Below are 25,172 nucleotides of genomic sequence, written 5' to 3'. Positions count from 1 at the left end.
AAGAAATCCTTGCCAGTGAGGGTGGTGAGAGCCTGGCACAGGCTGCCCAGGGAGGTGGTGGAAGCCTCCTGCCTGGAGGTGTTTGCAGCCAGGCTGGAGGTGGCTGTGAGCAACCTGCTGTGGTGTGAGGTGTCCCTGCCCATGGCAGGGGGTTGGAAGTGGCTGAGCCTTGAGCTCCCTTCCAACCCAACTCATTCTCTAGTTGCAGCTTATCTGAACATGCTTCCTGTCCTGCATCTGTCTCCTGGCATGGAAAACACCAGCTGTGTGCGTGTGAGGGGGAGAGGAGTCACTGCCAGAGCTCCACAGCGTTCAGAAGAACTTTGTGCACAGAGGGTGAAATTGGAAAGGAGTTATGGTGGCAGTGCTGGGAAGGATCCTGAGCCAAATCCATCTCATTTCTATCAGAGGAGCTGCAGATAGTGCAGGCTTTGGAGATAAGGATGCACTTTCATCTGCTGCTTTAGAGGATTCCTGTCTAACCTTTGTTGCATTGCTTAGGTGGTGAGCAAAAGGAAGGTGTCCAGCACAGGGCTGTGCAAGGCAAGCAAGGGAACAGAGCAGAGGGCTTAGGAGTTGCTCCCATGGCTCCTGTCACACCCTGGAAAGGACACCCAGTGCCACTGGGCCTCAGTTCTGTTCCCATCCAAGACTCCCCTGCAGCTTCAGAGCATTCCATGGGTGCCAAGGAGGAGAAGAACCTCAGGCAGTAGGTACCTGGAGGTGCTCAGGCAGTAGGTACCTGGAGGTGCTCAGGCAGTTGGTACCTGGGGGTGCTCAGGCAGTTGGTACCTGGGGGTGCTCAGGCAGTTGGTACCTGGGGGTGCTCAGGCAGTTGGTACCTGGAGGTGCTCAGGCAGTAGGTACCTGGGGGTGCTCAGGCTACAGTAGGTACCTGGGGGTGCTCAGGCAGTAGGTACCTGGGGGTGCTCAGGCTACAGTAGGTACCTGGGGGTGCTCAGGCAGTTGGTACCTGGGGGTGCTCAGGCTACAGTAGGTACCTGGGGGTGCTCAGGCAGTTGGTACCTGGGGGTGCTCAGGCTACAGTAGGTACCTGGGGGTGCTCAGGCAGTTGGTACCTGGGGGTGCTCAGGCAGTAGGTACCTGGGGGTGCTCAGGCAGTAGGTACCTGGGGGTGCTCAGGCTACAGTAGGTACCTGGAGGTGCTCAGGCAGTTGGTACCTGGGGGTGCTCAGGCAGTAGGTACCTGGGGGTGCTCAGGCAGTTGGTACCTGGGGGTGCTCAGGCAGTAGGTACCTGGGGGTGCTCAGGCAGTTGGTACTTGGGGGTGCTCAGGCAGTAGGTACCTGGGGGTGCTCAGGCAGTAGGTACCTGGAGGTCCTGAGGCTCACAGGGCACCCTGCACGTTATGGAGTGAGGACCCAGAGGATTAAACTGACCCACTTGGGCAGCAAGGGGGATTGGGGACACCAGAAGCCCCTTGGGGATGATGGTGTTTGGTGATCCAGGGATGGACACAGAGGCATCCATCCCACTTGCTGCCAGCCAGCTGTGCTGTGCAAAGAGCAGCTCCCAGTGGCATTTTGGGATGCACTGAGGTGGAAGCTGCCTAAGCTCCAATTGGGATTCCAAAGTGACTGTGAAGAGAGGCTGAGAGGTTGGGGATTTGCTGGTTTAATGCAGAAGGTGCACAGAGGAAGCCCTGCTGTAAGTGCCAGGCCCTTCTGAGTCACAGGGGAAGAGAAGGCTGTGGGGAGACCTTAGAGCTGCATTTCAGTCTCTGAAGGCTGGGGAGAGGCTGCTGAAAAAGGCTTGGGGTGACAGGATGAGGGACAGTGGTTTGAGACTGGAGCAGGGGAGGTCTAGGTTGGGCACCAGGAGGAAGTTCTGCACAGGGAGGCTGGGGAGAGACTGGAGCAGAGTTGTGGCTGAGGCTCCATCCCTGGAGCCCTTCAGGCTCAGCCTGGCTGTGTCCCTGTGCAGCCTGCTCTGGCTGGAGCTCTCCCTGCTGTCTGCAGGGTGCCCCTGGAGGGTCCCTTCCCACCTGATGCCATCTCTGGGCCCCCCTTCAGCCTCGCTGCCCCGGAGCTGCTGTTCTCCTCCCAGCTGCATTCAGCACAGTGTTTCAAACTGCTGGAGTTCAGCATCTGAGCATCTCCCAGAGCCCCTGGAGCTGAAGTGTTTCCCAGGGACCACTGCCGGCAGCCTGTGCTAAGGTAGCAACAAGCCTGTGCCTGCCAGCCTGGGGGAGCACCAGGAGCAGCAGTGAAGTGCCATTACAGGGCAGGCTGAGCCTTTGTGCCAGGCAGGTGTCTCACACTTCAGGCAGGCTCTCTGTGGTGCGGAGCGAGCGCATGGCAAGCTGCCAGGGGAGCGCGCAGGCAGGCAGCACCTTGGGCCCTGCAGAGCTGCCTGCCTGGGACCCCCGAGCCCCAGGGGGCTTCCTGGGGCTGGGCTGGCTGTGAGGGATGCTGTGGTGGCCACTCCTCCGGCTCAGATCCCGGCCTGGCCTCTCCTGCAGGGTGTGGAAGCGATGCAGGGCGAAAGGAGGCTGTGAGCAGCCTGCTCGGGTGTGAGGCTCCCTGCCCAGGGCAGGGGCCTGGAGCTGGCTGAGCCCTGAGGACCCTTCCAGCCCTGACAGTTCTGTGACTCTAGGGAATGGAAAGGAGAAAGAGGAAGCTGTTTGGTTCTGGGCTGATCCATGTTAGCCACACCAGCACCTATGCCACTAACCCAACCTCACCTGGCTTGTGCAGGGCTGCAGCTTCCCTCTGAAGTCTACAGTGAGGGTGGGGAGCCACTGGCACAGGTTGCCCAGGGAGGTTGTGGATGCCCCCTGCCCTGGAGGCCAGGCTGGATGAGGCCTTGAGCAACCTGCTCTAGTGGGAGGTGTCCCTGCCCACGGCAGGGGGATTGGGAGTGGATGATCTCGAAGGTCCCTTCCAACCCAACCCATTCCATCAGTCTATGAGATGTGCACTTCAGCTTTGGGAACGCTGCAGTGCTCCAGGCTTCAGCCTGCTCTAGCTGGAGGGGTCCTGCACAGGGATTGGGCAAGGTGCCCCCTGAGGGTCCCGAGGTCACTCTTGCTCCCTGTGGCACGTGGTGTAAGGCAATCCACTCCTTGCCACACAGGGCAAGGCACACTGTCCTCAGCAGCAGCCCTGGGGAAGGCAGGCCCCAACCCCCATCCTTGTCCCTCTGCTGAGTTATTCCTCCTCACCTTCCCCCTCCCAATGCTCAGGTTTGAAGCCTGTCCTTCTCTTCCTCCCTCCCTCCCTCATCTCTACCTGTCCTGCCACAGGGTGCCTGTGCAAGCAAAAGCCAATCCCATGGTGCAGAACCCAACAGGCAGCACTTGGAGGAAGTTTAGGAGGGCAGGAGGGGAAGAATGAAGGTCCTAAAGTGATGGAAATTCTGTAGTGTGGGAAAGAAGCTACATGGGGAGGGGGGGGGAAAGATGACAGCAGCTTGAGCTGGCACTTGGAGCCATGGTTTAGTCAGGAGGTGCTGGGTGAGAGGTTGGACTTGATGAGCTCTGAGGTCTTTTCCAACCTTATTGATTCTATGATTGGAGGCACAGAGCTCCTGAGGCTGCTCTGGAGGGGTTAGGGATTGGTTTCCTCTAGACTGGTGCCACTTGGAAAGCAATCAACCCCCCACCAGCACAGGGCTTGGGCATTCAGGACCACCGTGGTGGGGGCAAAGAGGAGCAGCCAGAGGCAGCAGTGAGCACTTCAGAGGTGTAACCCAGGCAGCTCTACACCTGCTCCCCCTCTGACCACTTCTGCCACCACCCTCGGGCTGGGTGCTCAGAGCATCAGCAGCTCCTTCTCCCTGCTTTGGCTTTGCACTCTGCCTGGGGAGCAGTGATTCATGCTCCTCATGCTGCTAGCTCTGCAGCTCCATGCTTTGCATGTGGGAAAGTCATGCCGAGGGAGACTTGAGAATGGAGATGTGAGGATGTGTTGTGTGTGGAGAAGCCACCCACAGCCAACAAGTTGGAGCTGGAATGCTTCAGGGCTGCACAGGACCCAGAGCAAGCCCTGCCTCTGCCTCCCTGCCCTGTACCCCCCAGGTCTCACAGCTTCTGGGGTGAAATTTAACTGGGGGGGCAGTGGGGAAATGTTAGGAATCACAGAAGTGTTTGGCTGGAAAAGATCCCTAAGAGCATCCAGTCCAAGCAGCAACCCATAGCCACCAAACCATGGCCCCAGGTGCCATGGCCACAGGGTTCTGGAACCCCCCCCAGGGATGGGGACTCCACCACCCCCCTGGGCAGCCTCTGCCAGTCCCTGACCACTCTGGCAGCAAAGGAACTTTGCCTCCTCCCCAACCCAACCCTCCCCTGGCTCAATTCAGGCCACTTCCTCTCATCCTATCACCTGTTACTGGGATAAGACCTCCAACCCCCACCCCACTGCAGCCTCCTTTCAGGGGAGCTGTGGAGAGCACTGAGCTCTCCCCTCAGCCTCCCTCGGCAGCTCAGACTTCTGTCATGCCACAGAGGTGCCTGCAAACCTTGCACCAGATCTGCTTGCAAGGCTCAGAGGGGAGTAGGGGGCAGATTTCCTCCCAGGGAATCCCTGCTCCTTCCCCTGGGGCTGCTCAGCATCAACAGCAGCAGGGGGAAGGTGGTTTCAAGGGATGCAGGCTGTGCTGTGTGTGCCAGGAATGAGTGTTGTGAGAGAGAAGAGAGAAGTGTTTGCCCTCAAAGAGTCTGAGTGAAGAATCTTCAGCTCCCTGGGGGGAAAAGATTGTACCCACATTACATCCTCTTCTACACATCCTCCTCCTCCTCCTCCAGCTTTCCCTGTCACTCTGCCTCCTTTGTGTCTGTGTGAGGCAGCAAACTTAGCTTCTTAGCAACTCCAAATGCCTCTCTGGCATTTAGAAACCAACTCTCTGCTGGCTTGCAGGGAGAGTTGTGGAAGAAAACAAAACAAGTTAAGACAAGCTTCATCCCCTCCAGCCTGAGAGCTCTCATCCCCTCAGTCCAACCTCTCACCAGGAGGGTGGTGAGAGCCTGGCACAGGCTGCCCAGGGAGGTGGTGGAAGCCTCCTGCCTGGAGGTGTTGAAGGCCAGGCTGGCTGTGAGCTGTGAGCAACCTGCTGGAGTGTGAGGTGTCCCTGCCCGTGGCAGGGGGGTTGGAGCAGGCTGAGCCTTGAGGTCCCTTCCAGCCCCGAGGACTCTGTGAGTCACTCTGTTTCGGCAGAGGACACTTAGAGGCTCGTTTGGGGGACAATGACAGAGATTTTCTCTCTCCACTGCCCTTATTTCCACTGCTGGGCAGTGCTGATTCCAGCAGCTGCTTTATCTCTGTGCCCTCCTCGAGGCTTTGTGTTTCTGGAAGCATCAAGCAGTTGCCTCTTACCTTCAAGCCATATGAGTGTCTGGAGCAAGAGGTGGCAAGGCTTTGTCTCCAGGTATATCCAAAAGACCACAACTCTCCACCACGGCTTCCTCCAAGCTCTCCCAGGCTTTCCAGGCAGGCTTCCTGGTCTTTGGTGTTCAGACAGGAGCAAAAAAAACAACAAAGAGGAAGAAAATCACCTGCCCGAGCCCTGCAAACTGGGACTGGTGCAGGCGGAACTTGCTGTGCTGCAGTCCAGGCTGAGACAGAACTTCAGGAGCAAGTCAGCTTCCAGGGAAGAGGAGATTTGGGAGCGAATCTTCCCGGCTAGAGGCGATTTGGAAGCAAATCTTCCCGGCTAGAGGCGATTTGGAAGCAAATCTTCCCGGCTAGAGGCGATTTGGGAGCGAAGCTTCCCGGCTAGAGGTGATTCGGAAGCAAATCTTCCCGGGGAGAGGTGATGTGGGACAAAATCTTCCCGGGAAGAGGCGATCCGGGAGCAAATGTTCCCGGGAAGAGGCGATCCGGGAGCGAAGCTCTGCTGCAGGAATTCGCTGTCCGCGGCTCTCAGCGCATCGCTCCAGCTCCGGCTCCCGGAGCCCGGCTCCGGCTGCCTGCCGCTCAGAGCCTTCCCCTTCCTCCCACGGCGAGATGCCAACAACCTGTTCGCTGCCTCCTGCCTCGGGGTGGGGGCAAACTTTCCTCCCCCGTTCCCCCCCACCCCTCCCGCCCCGGTCGCCGGCGGTGCCGGGCGGCTGCGCTGCCCCAGGGGCCGCGGGACCCGGTGCGGTGTGCGGTGTGCGGTGTGCGGCGGCGGCGGCGGCCGGAGCTTCAGCACCGGGAGCGGGCGGACAGCGGCGGCGGGGCGGGGCGCGGGGTGCCCGGGGGTGCTCCCGCAGCAGCCCCGCAGGCGGCAGGTGGCAGCGACCCCCTAGCCCGAGGAGAGCCTCGCTGGAAGGCAGCCCCCTCCCCCTGCTTCCCTGCCCTGCCACACCCTGCCACACCCCGCACTGCCACACCCTGCCCCCCCTTGTCGCCCCCTGCCCCCCCCTGCCCCGCACATGGCACTGGCTGTCGGGGGATGCCAGGCAGCCCCCCGGGCTGCAGGGTGTCCCCCCCCTGCCCCTTCGTGTGCCACAGGCTGGGCTATGGCAGAGCAGCAGGGAGGATGTGGACTGTCCAGTGTGGAGTGGAGTGGAGTGGAATGGAATGGAATGGAATGGAATGGAATGGAATGGAATGGAATGGAATGGAATGGAATGGAATGGAATGGAATGGAATGGAATGGAGAGAGGAGAGGGAGAAGAGAGGAGGGAAGAGGAGAGGAAGGCAACATTTCTGAGCAAGGAAGATTGTGTTCAGGTTTGGGCTCCTCACTCCCAGCAGGACATGGAGAGGCTGGAGCAGGACCAGAGAAGGGCAACAGAGCTGAGGAAGGGTCTGGAGACCAGGGCTGGGGAGGAGCAGCTGAGGGAGCTGGGGCTGTTCAGCCTGGAGAAGAAGAGGCTGAGGGAGACCTCAGTGCTCTCTGCATCCCTGAGGGGAGGCTGCAGTGGGCTGGGGGTTGGGCTCTGCTCCCTGCTCTCAGGTGACAGAAGGAGAGGCCATGGCCCCCACCTCACCCCAAGCTCCCTTCAGGTGTTTTGCTCCAGGGGGTGGGCAGCACCTCTTGGAAGCACTCTTGGCTTCTTGGAGGCCAGGCAGAATCCTCTCCTTCCCTCCCCTTCCTGTGCTGCCAGTTGTGCCAGGAGCAGGCTTTCCACGCAGCCATCTATAAGGAAATGAACTGCACTCCACATCAGGCAAACAGCAATTTAGCAATTAATAACTGGGGAGGCTCTTTAATGGGGGAGCTGTGAGCCTCTGCCATCTGCCTGGGCCCTTTGATTTGCAGTGGAGCTGTGCTGCCCTGCTTCCAAGGGTCACAGCTCAGTGCTGCTGCCACCACATATGTTTATATCTCTCTTTCTCCCCCTTGTCCTGCCACAGAGAGCAGCTTCTCTGCTGTCCAGCAGGAAGCTCTGTGCTGAAGCAATGCTGGGCTGATGGAGGAGAGGTGCCACACATCACATCTCCTGCCTCTGCCTCTCTGCTGCTCTGCCAGGGGGGGAGGGCTGCGTCCTCAGCAGGCTGTGCAGCTGTCCTGAGGAAGTTCCCCCTGGGATTTGTTTCCCTTGGCCTTTTGGAGAGAGTTAGATGAATCATGGGAGAGAATGAAGCACAAGAGCAGGAAAAGCTGAGCTGCAACCACCCCTGGAGCTCAATCCCAAACAAAACTGAAGCCTCCAAACTTCACCTTCCTCCAAGAAGCAAAAGCTCTCTGCTTGGTTGGGGGTTTGGTGCATGGCTGGCTTGTGGCTGCTGGCTGGGGGAGCTCTGTGAGCAGCTCTTTGAGGGGCAGAGGTTGGGCACCAGCAGCTCCCTGCAAGTGAGCAGTGCTGGAGAGGGGATGTGGAGTAGAACACATCGCTCCTGGGGCCTGCCTGCCTGAGCTGAGCTGCCTCCTGCACTGCACCCTGCCTGCCTCAGCTGCCTCCTGCACTGCACCCTGCCTCAGCTGCCTCCTGCACTGCAGCCTGCCTCAGCTGCCTCCTGCACTGCACCCTGCCTCAGCTGCCTCCTGCACTGCACCCTGCCTCAGCTGCCTCCTGCACTGCACCCTGCCTGAGCTGAGCTGCCTCCTGCACTGCACCCTGCCTCAGCTGCCTCCTGCACTGCACCCTGCCTCAGCTGCCTCCTGCACTGCACCCTGCCTCAGCTGCCTCCTGCACTGCACCCTGCCTCAGCTGCCTCCTGCACTGCACCCTGCCTCAGCTGCCTCCTGCACTGCACCCTGCCTCAGCTGCCTCCTGCACTGCACCCTGCCTCAGCTGCCTCCTGCACTGCACCCTGCCTGAGCTGAGCTGCCTCCTGCACTGCACCCTGCCTGCCTCAGCTGCCTCCTGCACTGCACTCTGCCTGCCTCAGCTGCCTCCTGCACTGCACCCTGCCTGCCTCAGCTGCCTCCTGCACTGCACCCTGCCTGCCTCAGCTGCCTCCTGCACTGCACCCTGCCTGAGCTGAGCTGCCTCCTGCACTGCACCCTGCCTGCCTCAGCTGCCTCCTGCACTGCACCCTGCCTGCCTCAGCTGCCTCCTGCACTCTGCTACTGCAAGAGTGAAATGTGAAAGAATTTCCTCCCCAACCTCCAGTCTCATTCTGCCCTCCTCAAGCTCCAATCCATTCCCTCTCATCCTGGCATTCCCAGCCCTTGTCACAAGTCCCTCCCCAGCTCTCCTGGAGCCCCTTGAGGTACTGCTCTAAGGTCTCCCCAGAGCCTTCTCCAGGCTGATCACCCCACCTCTCCCAGCCTGGCCCCACAGAGGAGGTTCTGCAGCCTCTGATCATCTCTGTGGCCTCCTCTGGACCTCCAGCAGCTCCAGGTCCTTCTTGTGCTGGGGCCTCAGAGCTGGAGGCAGTGCTGCAGGTGGGGGCTGAGCAGAGCAGAGGGCAGAATCCCCTCCCTGTGCTGCTGCTCTCCCTGCTCTGGCTGCAGCTCAGCACTCAGCTGGCTCTGGGCTGCCAGGGACCAGTGCTGGCTGCTGGGGGAGTTTGTCACCAGCTGACACCCCCAGGGCCTTCTCCTCAGGACTGTTCTCCAGCCACTCCTCACCCAGCCTGGAGCTGTGCTTGGATTGCCCTGACCCAGGTGTGGGACCTTGCCCTTGGCCTTGCTGAACTCATTGGATCCCAAGGGTTGATAGAAAGAGCCTTGGTCAGGGCCTGTGGGCATGGAGCCTGTGGGGTCAGGCAGCCACGCAGCAGGTCCTGTTCCAGCCAGCTGCTGTGACCCTCAGGGCTGCTCCATGCCTGTGGCAGTCTCAGTGCCCCTGAAGCAAGAGCCAGCCTGGTCACACAAGGCTGGGAGCAACTGCAGAGTTCATCTCAAGCTGGAGAAATCAATAGTCTTGTGCATGAAATCTCTCCAGCAGCCAAGGTGGATATTGATATCTGTCTGGGAAGGAAATGAGTTCTCATCTCCTTCAGCCCTTCCCAAAGAGGGGCTTGGAGGAGGTTGGATTCTCCCTGTGAATCAGGAGTCAGTTATGAATGCAGAATGGTTTCTCCCCAGAAGGTTCTACCAGCAGGGAGAGGGTTGGGAAGCAGAGAGCTCTGAGCTCCCCCTGCCAGGAATTCCCTGTGGGGCAGCAGAAGGTTTCCCTCTTAGCTGAGAGCCAGGGCAGAGCTCCTGGGTGGCCACAGGCGTGGAGTTCCCTTGTGGAGCAGCATCTCCTGTGCCCAGCCTGCCTGTTGTGGTGAGCAGAGGCTGTCCTGCTTGCAGGCACATCTGCTGTGAGTCACTTGGTCTGGGGAACCTGCCTGCAAGTGCCCTGTGTGCCCTCCCTGAGCAGCCTGCCCCAGCCAGAGGCAGACCCTGCTGCCTTCAGCTGAGGCTGCTGAGCAAGGCCAAGGGCAGGCCTGGGGAGCACCTCTGCCATTCCTCTCTCTGCCCTGAGGACAGTGAAGCTAACACCTTGGCTGCAATGCACAGGGCACCTGGGACACCCCCCTCCCTCCCTCCCTCCTTCCCATCTCTTGGGACAGCCTTGAACCCAGGGGAGCAGCTTCTGCCCCTTCCCTTCTGTTCATTTGCTGCTTCTTTGCCCTCTGCTCAGTTCCCAGGGGATTCCTGCCTGGGGGAATGCTCTCAGGGCATGCTTGAAGACTTAGCTGTAGCTCTGTGCATCTGGGACAGCCCCAGGCCAGCACTGGTGGTTAGCAGTTTGGCATCAGCCAAGGCAGCTGCCCCCAGTTAGCTCCAGGTGAATCCCATCCCATAATTGCCGTGCTCAGGATAAAGGGGAGGGGTTTGGGGAGGAGGGGGCTGCTCCTGCTGGCCCTGCTCCTCATCTTCAGGCCTTCCTCCCTGTTTGCTGTGGCTGCTTCAGGGTGAGTCTCCCTTTCCACACTTCCTCTGGGCATCGGTGCCAGTCTGGGCTGCTGGACTCCATTTGCATCCCAGCCCCTGGGGGCTCCTCTGCTCTTCCCCCTCCTTGCCTGGGGAGAGCAACAGTTTAGCCCTGGCTAAAGGCTGGATGCAGATGCTGTGTCAAAACCCTGGCTCAGCCCTCCAGGGAGCAGAGCCAGGCTTGGAGCAGTGTCAATAACGATTTGTAAGTGGAGGGGGGGTGGGGGAAGGGGTTGGAATTAGCATGGTGCTGCTGCTGCTGGCACTGCAGAGCACAGAGCTCTGCCTCCCCCTGGGAGGGCTGTCTGAGAGCTGACAACTCTGGGGAGGTGCTCTTTGTGGGGAGCTGCAGGAGCTGCTGCAGGGGGGGGGGCAGGGTTTGGTGGCACTGCTGTTGTCCTCCCTCACTTGGTGCTCACCTCCCTGGGTGCTCCCCACAGAGAAGGGCAAAGCTGTGGTGGTTTGGAAGTGTTTGTCTAGGTGTGGTTTGTCAGACTTGGACTAACCTCAACCAGTGCCTGCTGGGGGCCTGGGAGAGAGCTGGGAAAGGACTTCTGAGGAGGATGAGAGGGAAGGGATTGAAGCTGGAGGAGGCTGGGAAGAAGTTGATGATGGGGAGGGTGGGGAGGCACTGGCACAGGCTGCCCAGGGAGGTTGTGGATGTGCCCTCCCTGGAGGTGTTCCAGGCTGGGCTGGATGAGCCCTGGAGCAGCCTGGGCTGGTGGGAGGTTGCCCATGGCAGGGGGTTGGAGCTGGGTGAGCTTCAAGGTCCCTTCCAGCCCATTCTGTGGAGACTGAGGAGTGAGATCTTTCAGTGTGGATGGAGCTGGTCAGGGCTGCACCTCCTGCTCCACAGCAGGGCTGCAGAGAAGTGCTGCAGTGTGGTGGCCCCCATTTGGCTGGAGAGCCTTCCAGAGCCCGTGGATGGAGGTCTCAGGTTCTGAATGCTAGCCAGGATGGCTTGAAAGGAGAGAAAAGACTCTGCCAGCTCTTTGTTTGGTGCTTTTGCTCTGCCCTTGGGAGCCTGGAGTGCTGGCAACCAGCTTGGGGAACTTCCCCTGGACTGCAGGAGCCTCTCTGCTGCCTGCTCTCCTTTGCTCTGCTTGGGCTCTGTTGGGTTTCTTTCCCTACCTCCTTATTTTCCCCAAGCCTGGCAGCCCGGGGGGGGGGGAAGGGTAATTAAGGTTAATTGTGATTGCTTGGTGATGCAACTGCTGCATGGCTGCTGGTGCCCTGCTGCATGGCTGCTGGTGCCCTGCTGCATGGCTGCTGGTGCCCTGCTGCATGGCTGCAGGGTGCCTCTGCCTCCCTTCAAGCACCAGGGGGTCCTTAGGGGGGAGAAGGCTGAAGAAGCTCTGCTCTCCAAGTGCCCACAGCCCCATGCCAGCCTCCTCTGGCACAGTTTGGGCACAGGAGAGAGCCTCCTGTGCTGCCTGCTCACAGGGGAGGATGAGCAAGAATGGGCTGGGGAGAGGGACAGGGTCAGCTGGGCAGGCTTCTGGGTTCCATTTCTTCATTGGTCTGTGAAATAGGGAAGAGAAGGAGGAAGAACAGCTGGGAGCCACACACAGGTACCCAGTGTGCAGGAGCAGCCCTGGGAGTGGAAGATGGGATTGCAGTTGAGGAAGTGTTGGAGCTGAGGAGGTTGAGAGCTCTGGGAAAGGCTGATTGAGGAGCTGCAATTGCCCCCTCTGGGTGAAAGCTCCAGGGATGGATGCCCCCAGGGGACAGCCTGTGTCCAACAGGCTGGGAGGCAAAGCCTTGGATTTGCTGAGGTATTCAGAGCCCACAGTGAGTCCCCCAGCTCCTGCTGCAGCCAGGGCACATCAGCAGCAGAGAGAGAGCTCTTCTGGGGCTCTTGGAGAGAGCTCTGCGTGTTGGTGCTGGACCAAACCTAAAGCAGCAGCATCTTCACCCTGCAGCCAGGGCACCTCAGCAGCCAGGAGCTCTGCACACTGCTGCTAGACCAAGCCTAACTCATCCTCTTCCTAGCCCTGCACCCAGGGCACATCAGCTGCAGAGAACTCTGCACACTGCTGCTAGACCAAACCCCCATCAAGCTCTTCCTCCCCCTGGCCAGCCTCTCCTGGCTCCCCTCTCCCCCCGGATGCCTCTTGGGCTTGCTGTGCCCCCAGCTGGTGTGAGCTCAGGGCGCAGGAGCTCCCCGGGGGGGGGAAGGAGAGCATCTTTGCCTTGGTGCTGTGCAGCCGGGGGTCAGTCTGTGTGAGGAGCCGACCGGGCCAGCAGGGAGCTGCTTCCTCCCCAGCCAGCAAAGGAAGCCTCTCTGGCTTGCCCAGCTCCTGCTGAGCCCTCCCCTCTCCCATCCCTTGCACGGAGGCCACTCTGCAAGCCCTGGGGTGGGTTTTTCTTTCCCCCCACAAATGAGATTCAGGAGCTACCTGGCTCCTCTCTGCCGTTAGGGAAATAATTACTTGATGCAATATAATTTGCTTAAAACCATGACAGTTTTAACTATAGTTTCGGGCTAAATGACTGCTCAGCCAGACAGCTGGGGGGAAACTCACCCTGTAATAAGACTGCGGCAGTGTAAACAAGCCCAGCCCATTTAGGGCTGCCAGCTAATGGAGGTGGCAAATGCTCCTTTCAATAGGCTCTCCCTCTCCCCTCCCGGGTCTGGGGGGTTTGGGCTCTCCCTCTCCCCTCCCGGGTCTGGGGGGTTTGGGCTCTCCCTCTCCCCTCCCGGGTCTGGGGGGTTTGGGCTCTCCCTCTCCCCTCCCGGCTCCGGGGGGTTTGGGCTCTCCCTCTCCCCTCCCGGCTCCGGGGGGTTTGGGCTCTCCCTCTCCCCTCCCGGCTCCGGGGGGTTTGGGCTCTCCCTCTCCCCTCCCGGCTCCGGGGGGTTTGGGCTCTCCCTCTCCCCTCCCGGCTCCGGGGGGTTTGGGCTCTCCCTCTCCCCTCCCGGCTCCGGGGGGTTTGGGCTCTCCCTCTCCCCTCCCGGCTCCGGGGGGTTTGGGCTCTCCCTCTCCCCTCCCGGCTCCGGGGGGTTTGGGCTCTCCCTCTCCCCTCCCGGCTCCGGGGGGTTTGGGCTCTCCCTCTCCCCTCCCGGCTCCGGGGGGTTTGGGCTCTCCCTCTCCCCTCCCGGCTCCGGGGGGTTTGGGCTCTCCCTCTCCCCTCCCGGCTCCGGGGGGTTTGGGCTCTCCCTCTCCCCTCCCGGCTCCGGGGGGTTTGGGCTCTCCCTCTCCCCTCCCGGCTCCGGGGGGTTTGGGCTCTCCCTCTCCCCTCCCGGCTCCGGGGGGTTTGGGCTCTCCCTCTCCCCTCCCGGCTCCGGGGGGTTTGGGCTCTCCCTCTCCCCTCCCGGCTCCGGGGGGTTTGGGCTCTCCCTCTCCCCTCCCGGCTCCGGGGGGTTTGGGCTCTCCCTCTCCCCTCCCGGCTCCGGGGGGTTTGGGCTCTCCCTCTCCCCTCCCGGCTCCGGGGGGTTTGGGCTCTCCCTCTCCCCTCCCGGCTCCGGGGGGTTTGGGCTCTCCCTCTCCCCTCCCGGCTCCGGGGGGTTTGGGCTCTCCCTCTCCCCTCCCGGCTCCGGGGGGTTTGGGCTCTCCCTCTCCCCTCCCGGCTCCGGGGGGTTTGGGCTCTCCCTCTCCCCTCCCGGCTCCGGGGGGTTTGGGCTCTCCCTCTCCCCTCCCGGCTCCGGGGGGTTTGGGCTCTCCCTCTCCCCTCCCGGCTCCGGGGGGTTTGGGCTCTCCCTCTCCCCTCCCGGCTCCGGGGGGTTTGGGCTCTCCCTCTCCCCTCCCGGCTCCGGGGGGTTTGGGCTCTCCCTTCTCCTGTGTCACCTAAACCCACAGCATCTCTGCCCTAAATCCCTGTGCTTGACTCTATTGGGATGGAAATGAAGCTGGGAGGAAACTTCCCCTCTGGTTGGTGGAGCTGCTGCAGGCACTCATGAGAGGCAGGGAAGGACTCCCCAGAGGCTCGGCAGGCAGCTCCCCCTCCCCTGGCTTTGGAAGGGGAAAGGATGAGAGAGTTGGGTTCGGTTCAGCGTTGAGAAGAGAAGGCTGAGGGGAGAGCTTCTCCCCATGGAGCATAAGGTTGGTTACCAGGAGGATGGAGGCTCCTGAGCAGGAGTGCCATGGAGAAGCCAAGGGGTGAGGGGAGCAAGGGACTGCTGGGGAGGTTCCCATTGGGCTCCAGAGGAAAATGTTCCCCAGGAGTGTAGTTGGACACTGGAATCCTCTCCCAGGGGCAGCAGTGGAGTCCCTTCCAGTGGACAGTCTTCAGGCACAGCTTGGCAGGGTCCTGAGCCAGCTCACTGCAGCCCTGCTGCTGCCTAGAAGGCTTGGAGCAGAGGACCCTTGGGGTCCCTCCCAGCCTGGCCTCACTTGGAGTTACTCTGGCACTGCCTTGGGGAAGGGAGATGCTTCAGGAGGGTGTGAGGGGCAGGAGGCTGAGGTGAGGCTGCTGTCTGGGTGAGGTGTGTGCTCATGTGCTTGCTGAGCCCTGCTCAGGGCTGTAGTCCCTTCAGGAGGGAGTGAGAACCACTGGGGGGAAGAGTCACAGATGGCCGAGGGGCTTGGAGCAGCTCTGAGGAGCAAAGGCTGAGAGCCCTGGGGCTGTTTGGCCTGGAGAAGAGCAGCCCCAGAGGGGTCTGAGCAATGCTCAGCAGGAGCTGCAGGGCAGGGGCTGAGAGGCTGGAGCCAGACTGCTTGCAGTGGTGCCCAGGGGCAGTGGGTGCACACTGGAGCCCAGGAGCTTCCACCTAAGCTAACTGCTGTGAGGCTCCTGGAGCAGAGAGGTGGTGGAGTCTCCTCCTCTGGAGGGATTTCAGAGCCTGCTGGCTGTTGGGACCCTGCTTGGGCAGGGGTTGAACTCTAAGCTCCAGAGATCCCTTGCAGCCCTTCCCCTGCTGGGGCTGTGACAACCACACAGAGTTTGAGCAAGAGGGACTGCAAGCTGCTCAGCTCTGGCTGTGGGGTTGGGACAGAGGACTCAGGACTTGGGCTCAGGCTTGCTGGAAGGGATTCCTCACTTCCATGTGCTCTGCTTCTGCTTTGGAGAGCCTGAACCAGGCAGGCAGCAGAGCCCTGGGCAGGGGGAAATCACCCTTGTAGGGGAAGCCAGGCCAAACCCCTGAGAGCTTCAACCCCCTCCCCCTGCAGCCCCCCAGCAGCCTGAGCAGTGCCAACCACTTCTGATTCAAATGGCAAGCAGCAGGGGGAGAGTCTCTCCGGGGCTGATGTCCTCTCTCCTGCTCCTGCCACTGTGGCAATAAAGCTCAGGATCCATTTGCAGCTGCTTGAGCTGGGGGGAGGGATGGGCTGGAATGATCCTGCTGGAGCCTTGGGGGTGCCACAGCCTCCCCTGCTCACACAACCAAGGCCTCAGAGCCTTCAGAGCAGGGCATGCTAGGAGCAGATGGCCCTGCCATGTGTGATGGGATCCCTGGGTTCTGAATAGCTTCTCCTTGCCTCCCATCTCTGTGGCTCTTGCCTGCAGCACAAGCTGCCTGCCTTCTCCTGATTAAGTGTAATTTACATTAATAGAGTTCCTCCTGCCTGGCTCCCAGCCTGCTGCAAGCCCATCCCGAGGCAGCTCTCAGCAGACTCTGGCCTCTGCTCACCCAGTGCTGCCTGCAGGGCACCCAAGTGTGAGGGAACCCCACCAGAAGTGGGGGAAGGAAGGCAGGGAGAGGCTGGAAGGGACCTCAAGGCTCAGACAGCTCCAGCCCCCTGCCATGGGCAGGGACACCTCACACCACAGCAGGTTGCTCACAGCCACCTCCAGCCTGGCTGCAAACACCTCCAGGGATGGAGGTTCAGTGCCAGGTTGGATGAGACCTGCAGGGCTGAGGCTTCCAGCACCTCCCTGGGCAGCCTGTGCCAGGCTCTCACCACCCTCCTGGGGAACAACTTCTTCCTCACAGCCAATCTCAATCTCCCCACTTCTAGTTTTGCTCCAGCCCCCCCAGTCCTACCCCTCCCTCACACCCTCCAAAGTCCCTCCCTAGCTTGCTTGCAGCCCCCTGCAGATCCTGGAAGGCCACAATGAGGTCTCCTTGGAGCCTTCTCCTCTCCAGCCTGCACAACCCCAACTCCTTCAGTCTGTGCTCACAGCAGAGCAGCTCCAGCCCTCTGCTCCTCCTCATGGCCCTGCTCTGGACACCTTCCAGCCCCTCCAGATCCTTCCTGGCACAGAGGCTCCAGAGCTGGCCCCAGAGCTGCAGCTGTGGTCTCAGCAGAGGAGGAGAATCACCTCCCTTGCCCTGCTGCCTGTGCTTCTCTTGCTGCAGCCCAGGCTCTGCTTGGCTCTCTGGGCTGCAAGTGCTCACTGCTGGCTCCTGGTGAGCCTCTCCCCCAGACCCCCTCCCCCCCAGGTCCTTTTCTCCAGGGCTGCTCTCAGAAACTGCAAAGCAGAGGGGGGAAAACCTTCCCAGGTCCTGTGATTCATCCACTTCTAATCCAGCAGTGTGCCTGTGGCAGCTGAGCAGCAGGGTCCCCCTGAGCAGCCTGGTCTAGGAGGAGGGGTCCCTGCCCCTGTCACCTCCCAGCAGCTCAGAGCCTGATCCAGCCTGGCCCTTGAGCACCTCCCTGGGCAACCTCTTCTGGACTCTCCTCACTCTGAAGCCTTTCTTCCAGTCTCAGCCTGCCCTCCTCCAGCTCCCATCCATTCCCTCTCTCCCTGGCACTCCCTGACACCTGCTTTAAGCCTGCCCTCCTCAAGCTTTGCTCCCTGCTCTCTCACCATTAAGTGTTTTCACCAGGGAGCCCTTCCTGGGCTCTTTGGGCTGAGCTTGGAGTTGGGAGCCCCTGGGACAAGCCCTTGGGGGGGGTGCCTCAATCAGCCTTGACAGAGCTCTCTCAAGCTGCTCAGGGGGACAGGAGCTCAGCCTGCTGTGTTTGCTGAGGAGCTGTGTGGCTCCTGCCTCTCATCCCTGCTTCCTAAAGGGATCTGCAAACGATTTTGGTTCCCTCAAATGGGGAAGAGGGGAAGGGGGGGGGAAGCTAATTGTTAATTATGCTTCTAATTAGGAGGGGGAAAAGCTGTCATGGAAAGGCTGCCTTGGAGGTGTCACACGTAGGAAAATCAAGTGTCAAGTGCAGGTTCCTATTGTTAGAGCCTCTGCCGTGCAGTCTGGGGAGCTCTGCTCTCCGGAGCGTTTTGTTGTGCTAATGTGCCCTGTGAAATGCAAACTCCCTGGCCCCGGCCTCTGGGGGTGAGGGAGAAGCGAGCCAGAGGGTGCAGAAACCTCTGCTGCCGTCCCACTGTCCCTCCCCGGAGCGGGCAGGAGCCGCTCCCCGGGCGGGCAGGAGCCGCTCCCCGAGCAGGCAGCCGGAGCTGAAGGGTCCTGGTGAGGGGCACAAAGCCCCCAGGCCTAAACACAGCTTAGGCTCTGCTCAGAGACCTCTTTGCTCGGAGTCAGAGTGCCAGGGTGGGAGGGACCCCAAGGGTCATCTGCTCCAAGCCTTCCAGGCAGCAGCAGGGCTGCACTGAGCCGGCTCAGCACCCTGGGAGCTGAGGCTGGACACTGTTCCAGTGCAGAGGACTCCACTGCTGCCCCTGGGAGATGATTCCAGTGCCCAGCTGCTCTCATGGGAAGCATTTCCCTCTGGAGCCCAACAGGAATGTCCCCAGCAGTCCCTTGTCCCCATCACCCCTTGGCTTCTGCAGGGGACTCCTTGTCCTTCCTGCTGGCAGCCTCCCTTTGTGCCCTGCTCCATGGCAGTGTTCCCTCCCCTGGCTCCTGCAGCCTTGTGGAAATGACAGGAGCAGGTCTGTGGCTGCAGGGTGGGTTCAGGTTGGCCCTCAGGAGGGAGCTCTGCACAGGGAGGCTGGGGAGACACTGGCACAGGCTGCCCAGGGAGGTGGCTGAGGCTCCATCCCTGGAGCCCTTCAGGCTCAGCCTGGCTGTGTCCCTGTGCAGCCTGCTCTGGCTGGAGCTCTCCCTGCTGTGGGCAGGATGCCCTTGGAGGCTGCCTCCCAGCCCTGTGGTGTTGGCAGTCAGTCTCTTGGGCTGGGGTGCTCATCCCTGGGCTGCTGGTGTTGAGGGGTTGCAGGGCTGGGGTGCTCCTCCCTCCCCTGCAGGGCTGGGGTGCTCCTCCCTGCCCTGCACATTTGTCTCTCCACTGGGAAGCTCTGCAAAGGTCACTGAGAGCCTCCCTGGGCTCTGTTTGCAGAGAGCTCACCTGCTGTGCTGAGCCCAAGCTTCCCTCCCCGAGGAGACTCTGGCTGCTGTTAAACAAAGCTGGTAAAGGTCAGTGCTGCATGGCAGATGAGTTAGGCTGGAGCTTGCAGGCAGGAGCTGCCTTGGTCCCTCCTGTGCTTGAGCCTGGCCCAGAGTCCAGGCTCTGCTGTAACTCTCTCCCTGGCTCCTGCTGGAGCTCAGCTGATGTGTGAAGCCCAACTTAGTGAGGAGTGAAACCCCAACCCTTCCAACCACCTCCCTCTCTCCTCCACTGCTAGCAGCAGCTGCTTCCCTCAGTTAGCAAATCACTTTTTAATAGGCAAATTAGGGCTTGAGATCATCTGCAGATGGAGTTGGGCTTCTCTCTTCTCCTTCCCCCCTTCTCACTTTGCATTCTTCTCAGGCTTCACCACCAAGCCTGTGGAACATCTCCCTGCTGCAAGCAGAGCAGCTCAGAGAGAGCTTTAACTGCTAATTGCACAGAGAGATTCTGCAGTGTGCATCCCCCTTGTAATTTAGATTAACTCAGCAGATAAATAATAACAGGGGCTGCTTTTCTATTGAGCCAACAAAGGAGCAAACTCTGTCTCCAGGAGCAGGCTGCAGAGAGCTGGGCCTGCACTCAGCACTGGCTGAACAGAGAGGAAGCTGCTGGGATACCTCAGGCTGCTGGGATGGTTTTCCTCCAGGCACTGAGGGGCTCTGCAGAGGGCTGCCCAGGCTGGGGGTGCTCTGCTTGCTGCCAGCTTGGTGGTGGTGGTGATGCTGGCATCAGCTGGGGGTGGTGGAAGGGGTGCCAAGGGCATGGGTCTGGGGTGGTTAGCCCAAGGCTCAGGCTCACTGGCTGCCCACATGGCACAGCCCTGAGGCAGGGAAGCTGCCAGGTGCCACCACACCACCCCAGCTGGCAGCACAGCACCACCAGTGTCTCCTACAGGTCCAGTCAGGCCAGGGGAAGCAGCAAAGCCTCTGCAGCTGCTGCACTGCTTCACACAACCACAGGCTGGTTAGGGGCTGGAGGGGACCTGCAGAGGTCTATCCCAGAGGAAGCTGTGGCAGAGTCTCCCCAGCCTCCCTCTGCAGATCTTCCTCCTGAACCTCCCCTGCCCCAGTCTCAAACCACTGCCCCTTGTCCTCTCTCTCCTGGGCAGTCCCTCCCCAGCCTGCCTGCAGCACCTGGCACCTGCATGATGAGCACCAAGCCTGGGAGACCCTGGAGGCAAATCCTTCGGTGGCCCTTGCCTAGAGCCCCCAAATCCTCTCTTTGGTGAGCAGAAGTAAACCAACCTTGACCAGGTATTGAGGCTTGGTGGGGGGGGAAGCAGACAAACCCCAGCTTCAGACACCCTGGCACTGCTTGCTGTCCAGGTGCAAGGCACACTGTGCTGCAGGACAGCAGAGCAGAGCCCTCTCCCTTGCCCCAGCACTGCTCTGGGGCTCCCCACAGCCTTGGCCAGGCTGCAGGCTGCTGCCTGTGGCTCTTGGGTCGCAGGTCCAAAGGGATCCTCCCAGCTGAGTGGGGAAGAGGGTGGGGGGGGGGGGGAAACTTAACCAAAAATGCCCCTGCTGAAACCCCTCAGCTGGCTTTGGACTAGAGAAAGAGGCCTGGGAGAGCTGCAGATGGAAGTCTGGTTAATTAGAGCCTCAGCAAGCTGAGAGCTCTGCCAAGAGCTCCTTGCCCCCCACCCCAGCCCCCAGCGAGCCTGGTTCAGCTACTGGCTGCCAGCAGCACTTTGCAAGGCTTCGATTAAGCTTCTCCCAAGGACTTTGTCTTCCTGCATTTGCAGCTGAAAACGAGCAGCAAATTACCCAGGGAGGACTTCCCTGGCAGAATCCCCTGCTAATTAGGCCTTGTTAAGTGATTAGTTCCCTTCCCATCCTGCCATAGGTTTCCAACACCAGGGGAAGAAAACCCTGAAAGCTCAGAGGCAGAAATAAACCACATCAGCAGCTTTGGCCTGGATGTGAGCAAGTGCAGGAGGTGCTGAGCAGGCTGCTCAGGGCTGTGCTTGAGGCTCCATCCCTGGAGCCCTTCAGGCTCAGCCTGGCTGTGTCCCTGTGCAGCCTGCTCTGGCTGGAGCTCTCCCTGCTGCCTGCAGGGGGTTGGGCAGGATGAGCCTGGAGGGTCACAGGGTGTTGGGGGTTGGAAGGGACCTCTGGAGGTGGAGTTCAACCCCTCTGCCAGGGCAGGGCACACAGGGACACAGCCAGCTGGGGCTGGAAAGCCTCCAGAGGAGGCTCCACAACCTCTCTGGGCAGCCTGCTCCAGGCTCCAGCAGCCTCACACCAAGGAAGTTTCTCCTCGTGTCCAGGTGGAGCCTCCTGGCTTCCAGCTTGGCCCTTGGCCCCTTGCTGGGCACCACCACGAGGAGCCTGGCACCTTCTTGGCCCCCACCCCTCAGGCATTGCTCAGATCCCTCTCAGCCTTTCTCCATAGCTGACTTTCTCCAGTCCCTTCCTCATCCTCATGGCCTCCATTGGACTCTCTGCACTGGAACAGAATTAACCAGGTTGGAAGAGACCTTTGAAGATCATCCAGTCCAACCTCTCACCCAACACCATCTGACCAACTAAACCATGGTTCCAGGCTCCCTGCCTCTTGCACTGGGCAGCCCTGAGCTGCTCACAGCTGTGGTCCCAGCAGGGCAGGGGGAGCAGACCCTCCCCAGCCCTTGCTGGCCACACTCTTCCTTGCTGCAGCCCAGGATGCTGTTGGCCCTCTGGGGGCCCAGCAGAGCCTCCAGCAGCAGCAGCCAACCCTCCCACCTTTGCTTAGGGCTGGGGCAAGAACTCCACCCTCCAAAGCAGCTCCTCTTGTCCTCCTCTCCTGCCTGCAGTGTCTCAGCAGCAGCCATGTGTGCTCCTTGCAGCTCATGACTCTGCCCCTGCCAGCACCTCCTCCTCTTGGCATGATAAACACAAGCTGGAGGGGAGCAGCACTAATTATGACCCTGTCACCTTCATCAGCTCCACACTAATTGGGTTTTTCTTTCCTCCTTTCTTTTGGGGGAGGGGGGGGGCTCTCTTTTTCCTCCCCCCCCCCCCCCTTATCTCTCTGCTTGAAGATGAAAGGTGAAGGTTGGGTTCTGCAAAGGAGGTGAAAAGAAGAGAGGAGAAGGAATTGCACTTTAAAATAGAAGCCTCAGGTAGAGCTCTCTGATGGATTTGAAAGTCAGATGACACAAATGACAACTGCTTTCTGCTCTTTTTCTTTGGGGGGTGGTGGTGTTGGGAGCAGCTCTCAGAGGCCTGCCTGGGGCTGTCCAGGCTGGCTCTCACCACCCTGGGTGCTCACACCAAGGCCAGAGGGTGAAGGTGCCCCTGGTAGCCCTCAGGTTGCCCTCCTGGCTCAGGGATGGTTTGAAAGTGAGCTCAGGTTTGGCTGGCAGCAGAGGGCCCTGGAAGCCTCCAGCCAGCCCTGCAGGGTGGTGTCCTGCCTGGGCACAGGGCAGAGCTCTCCTTGACCCCCCCTTGGCTGGGGGCTGGGGGCCAAGGAGGCTGCCAGGCTCTGCTCAGTGCTGGCCTGGGGTGGGCAATGGGCACAGCTGGAAGCCAGGAGCTTGCCCCTCAGCAGGAGGAGAAACTCCTTCGGTGTGAGGCTGCTGGAGCCCTGCAGCAGGCTGCCCAGAGAGCTTCCAGCCCCAGCTGGCTGTGCTCTGTGTGCCCAGCCCTGGGCAGCCTGTGCCAGTCTCTCCCCACCCTCCCTCCCAACTACTCCTTCCTCATCTCCAGTCTCAATCTGCCCTCCTCAAGCTCCAATCCATTCCCTCTCACCCTGCCACTCCCAGCCCTTGCCTCAAGTCCCTTCCAGCCTTTCCTGGAGCCCCCTTCAGGTGCTGGAAGCATGCTCTGAGGTCTCCCTGGAGCCCTCTCTTCCCCCAGGCTGGTGACCAGGAGTTGAGGAGCTGTCCCTGGATGCCAAGGAGGGGGATCAGTGTGAGCTGGGCTGCTTTGGAGGCAGAGGCAATGCATTATACATGATCTGCTCTGCAAACTGACACCCAGCAATCAAAAGCAAACTCATTTAGAGTTGAAAACCCAGGTTTTAATTGCCAGCCCACGTTTCTCTGGGTGTGTAGGCAGGAGGGAGAACTCTTCACCCAGCTGCCTCTTGGAGGCTGGCTTTGGAGAGGGAGAGAGTTGCTGAGAGCTGCCTTCACCAAGGCCCTGAGCAGAGCCTCCAGTTGGTGTCTTTTGGGAGCTGACTTCCACCCAGCTAAAGCCCAGGCCCAAGGCTTCAGCTGTGTCTCAGGACCAGGAGGGGGTTTATGGGCTGAGTGTGGGTCCTGATGTGCCAGGAGAGGAAGGTGTGGACAGGGCAGGGAGGTGAGCACCCGTGGGGACAGCTTGCTGAAGGCTGGCTGCTAGCAGAAGTCGAGCAGCAGGACACTTGGAGCAGGCTCTGCACTGCTGCTGCAAGCAGGGCTTGGCTCTGCCTCAGGGATGAGGTCTTCTGCAGTCTAGCTGCGAGAGGTGAGGGCCCCTGGCTCGGTCACTGCTTCACTGCCTTAGCAGAACCCACTCCAGAATGCTCTGGGCTGGAAGGGACCTCAAAGCCCATCCAGCTCCAACCCCCTGCCACGGGCAGGGACAGCTCCCCCCAGCCCAGCTTGCCCAAGGCTTCATCCAGCCTGGCCCTGAGCACTTCCAGCTCACAAGCAAGCAGGAGGAGCTGCTTGGGGTGGCAGACAGTGGAGAGAGAGCTCAGAGTGAGATGGAAAAGGAGTGCTCAGAGTCTGTCTGGGTGAAGCTGAGCAGGGCAGGAAGGAGAGGGTGAGCTCTCTGACAGCTCCCTAACAAATGCTGATGTCCTCACCTTGCTCTGCTCTCTGCAGCATCAGCAGTGAGCTGGGGGGCAGCAAGGGAAGGGCAGCTGAGGCTTGGCACTGAGCAGTCCCTCCCTGGGGCTGTGCTTTCCAAGCAGGGGAGCAGAGACCCTCCTGAGCTGCTGCTGGGGAGGCCTTGGTCAAGCAGCAGCCTCTCAGTGATGCTTTGGGTCAGCAAAAGACTCTTGACCTCCCCAGAGGAGTGAGAGAGCAGCTGGGCAGTGCCAGGTCTCCTCTGCCAGGCCTGTGGGAGGCTGTTGAGGTTACTCTTGGCTGCCAGCATTCCTCCTGCCTGTGCTGGGCACTGCAGGAGTCAGGGCAGAGCCCCTCCTGCTCCTTAGGCTGTCCCAGCCCCGAGCAGCACCAGCCCTGAGCTCCCAGCCTGGCAGGGCAGGTTGCAGAGAGCAGGGAGCTGCTTGCCTGCACCCCCTGGCTGGATGCACCCCCAGCCAGTGAGAGCTGGCCCTCTGCTGTGCAGCAGGGTTGGTAGAGCTGATCCTCCCTCCCCACAGAGGGCAGAGGGTGGAAGCTGCCTGCGGCGAGGCCCTGGCCCTCGCTGGCTCACATTAGTTCCACTCTCCTAAACCCCCTCTGGAACCTGGCAGCACCACTCCAGCCCTGTGGAAAAATCACTGCTGGTGAAGGCATCCCTGGTTGTGTAACTCCATGAGCTCAGCTGCTGGAAGCCAAGCCCAGCTTTCCTATAACCTCTTCCCCCAGGGCTGCCCTTGGCAGCAGAGCAGAGGGAGCTGCCCTGGCATCCACCTGCTCAGACCAAACCTGCTGCTGCCCCTGGAGCCAGGCCACTGCCCCCAGCTGAAGCCATCCAGGGCTGCAGCAGGCTTGTGTCACTCCCAGGGCTGTGGAGGGAGGGCTGAGGGCTGAGTTGGTGCAGCCTGGAGAAGGCTGAGGGGAGAGCTCATCACCGTGGGGCAGGGCACAAAGGGAGGCTGCCAGCAGGGTGGAGACTGCAGGGAGCAGGATGGAGACTCCCTCCTGACAAGGAGTGCCCTGGAGGGGACAAGGAGTGCCCTGGAGAAGCCAAGGGGCTGCTGGGGACCTTCCCATTGGACTCCAGAGGAAAATGCTTCCCCAGGAGAGCAGTTGGACACTGGAATCATCTCCCAGGGGCAGCACTGGAGCCCCTGCACTGGAATACTCTTCAGCCTCAGCTCCCAGGGTGCTGAGTGCAGCTCTGCTCTCCCCTGGACAGGTTGGGGCAGATGATCCTTGGGGTCCCTCCGAGCCTGGCACTCTGATTTGTTGCAGCTGCTGTTGGCCTTTTGCCCTTGGGTACCACTGAGCTTCCTTTCTCCTCCCCTGGTCCTGTGCAGGGCTTGCTCTTGCCCAGGACCAGGATTTCATTCTGAGATCCCTTCCTTCCCCCCTCTGGAGGTGCTGGAGGCTCTGCTGAGCCTTTGGTCTTGTGCAATGGCTCCCACCAGCCAGGACTGTGAGAGGGAGCACCTGAGAAGCTTTCAGCCCCAGCCTAAACCACAGCCTGGACTCTCTTTTCTGTTGATATTTTGGCCCAATAGCTGAGCTGCCTCTTCCCAGCCTGCTTCCCCCTCTCCAGCTGCTGGCACATGGATGTGAATCTGCTCAGCACCACAGGCAAGCCTCAGGGTGAGGAGGGGAAGATTAATTGGAGGCTTAATTTCTTCTCTTTCCATTTGATTAGCTAAAGTGGTGGAGGCACTGAGGCCCTGCTTCTGGAGGCCTCATGTTGGCCATGAATCACAGCTCCCAGCTGCCAGAGCCTGCCTGCATGTCAGGTTAATGAGGGTGGTGTAGTAAATAGTCTTGCAGGCAGAGCCCAGCAGCCCCAGCCCTCCCCAGGCAGGCTCTGCACAGCTCCTCTGCCATCCCTTACCCAAGGCAGGGCAAGGAGGAGGGGGAAAGGAGCTCAGCTGAAAGGGGGGTGGGGGTCAGGGGGTTAGGAATGGCTCTGG

General features: G+C 60.6%; 1 protein-coding gene across 2 annotated transcripts in view; it reads right to left on the bottom strand.

The window, feature by feature from the left end:
• The window catches only part of DRD2 (dopamine receptor D2), a 42,751-nt gene extending 36,840 nt beyond the window's left edge, over positions 1-5,911 (bottom strand). For both annotated transcript variants that reach the window (XM_068167754.1, XM_068167755.1), the window contains exon 1: positions 5,337-5,911. The gene's annotated coding sequence lies outside the window, so the exon portion shown is untranslated. The remainder of the gene's footprint in view (positions 1-5,336) is intronic.
• Between the last annotated feature and the right edge of the window lie 19,261 nt (positions 5,912-25,172).

This window comes from Melanerpes formicivorus, unplaced genomic scaffold, assembly GCF_026170545.1.
Source record: "Melanerpes formicivorus ecotype bairdi unplaced genomic scaffold, bMelFor1.0.p_v2 SCAF_123, whole genome shotgun sequence".
Classification (NCBI taxonomy): domain Eukaryota; kingdom Metazoa; phylum Chordata; class Aves; order Piciformes; family Picidae; genus Melanerpes; species Melanerpes formicivorus.
This window is presented reverse-complemented; position numbering and strand designations above follow the sequence as displayed.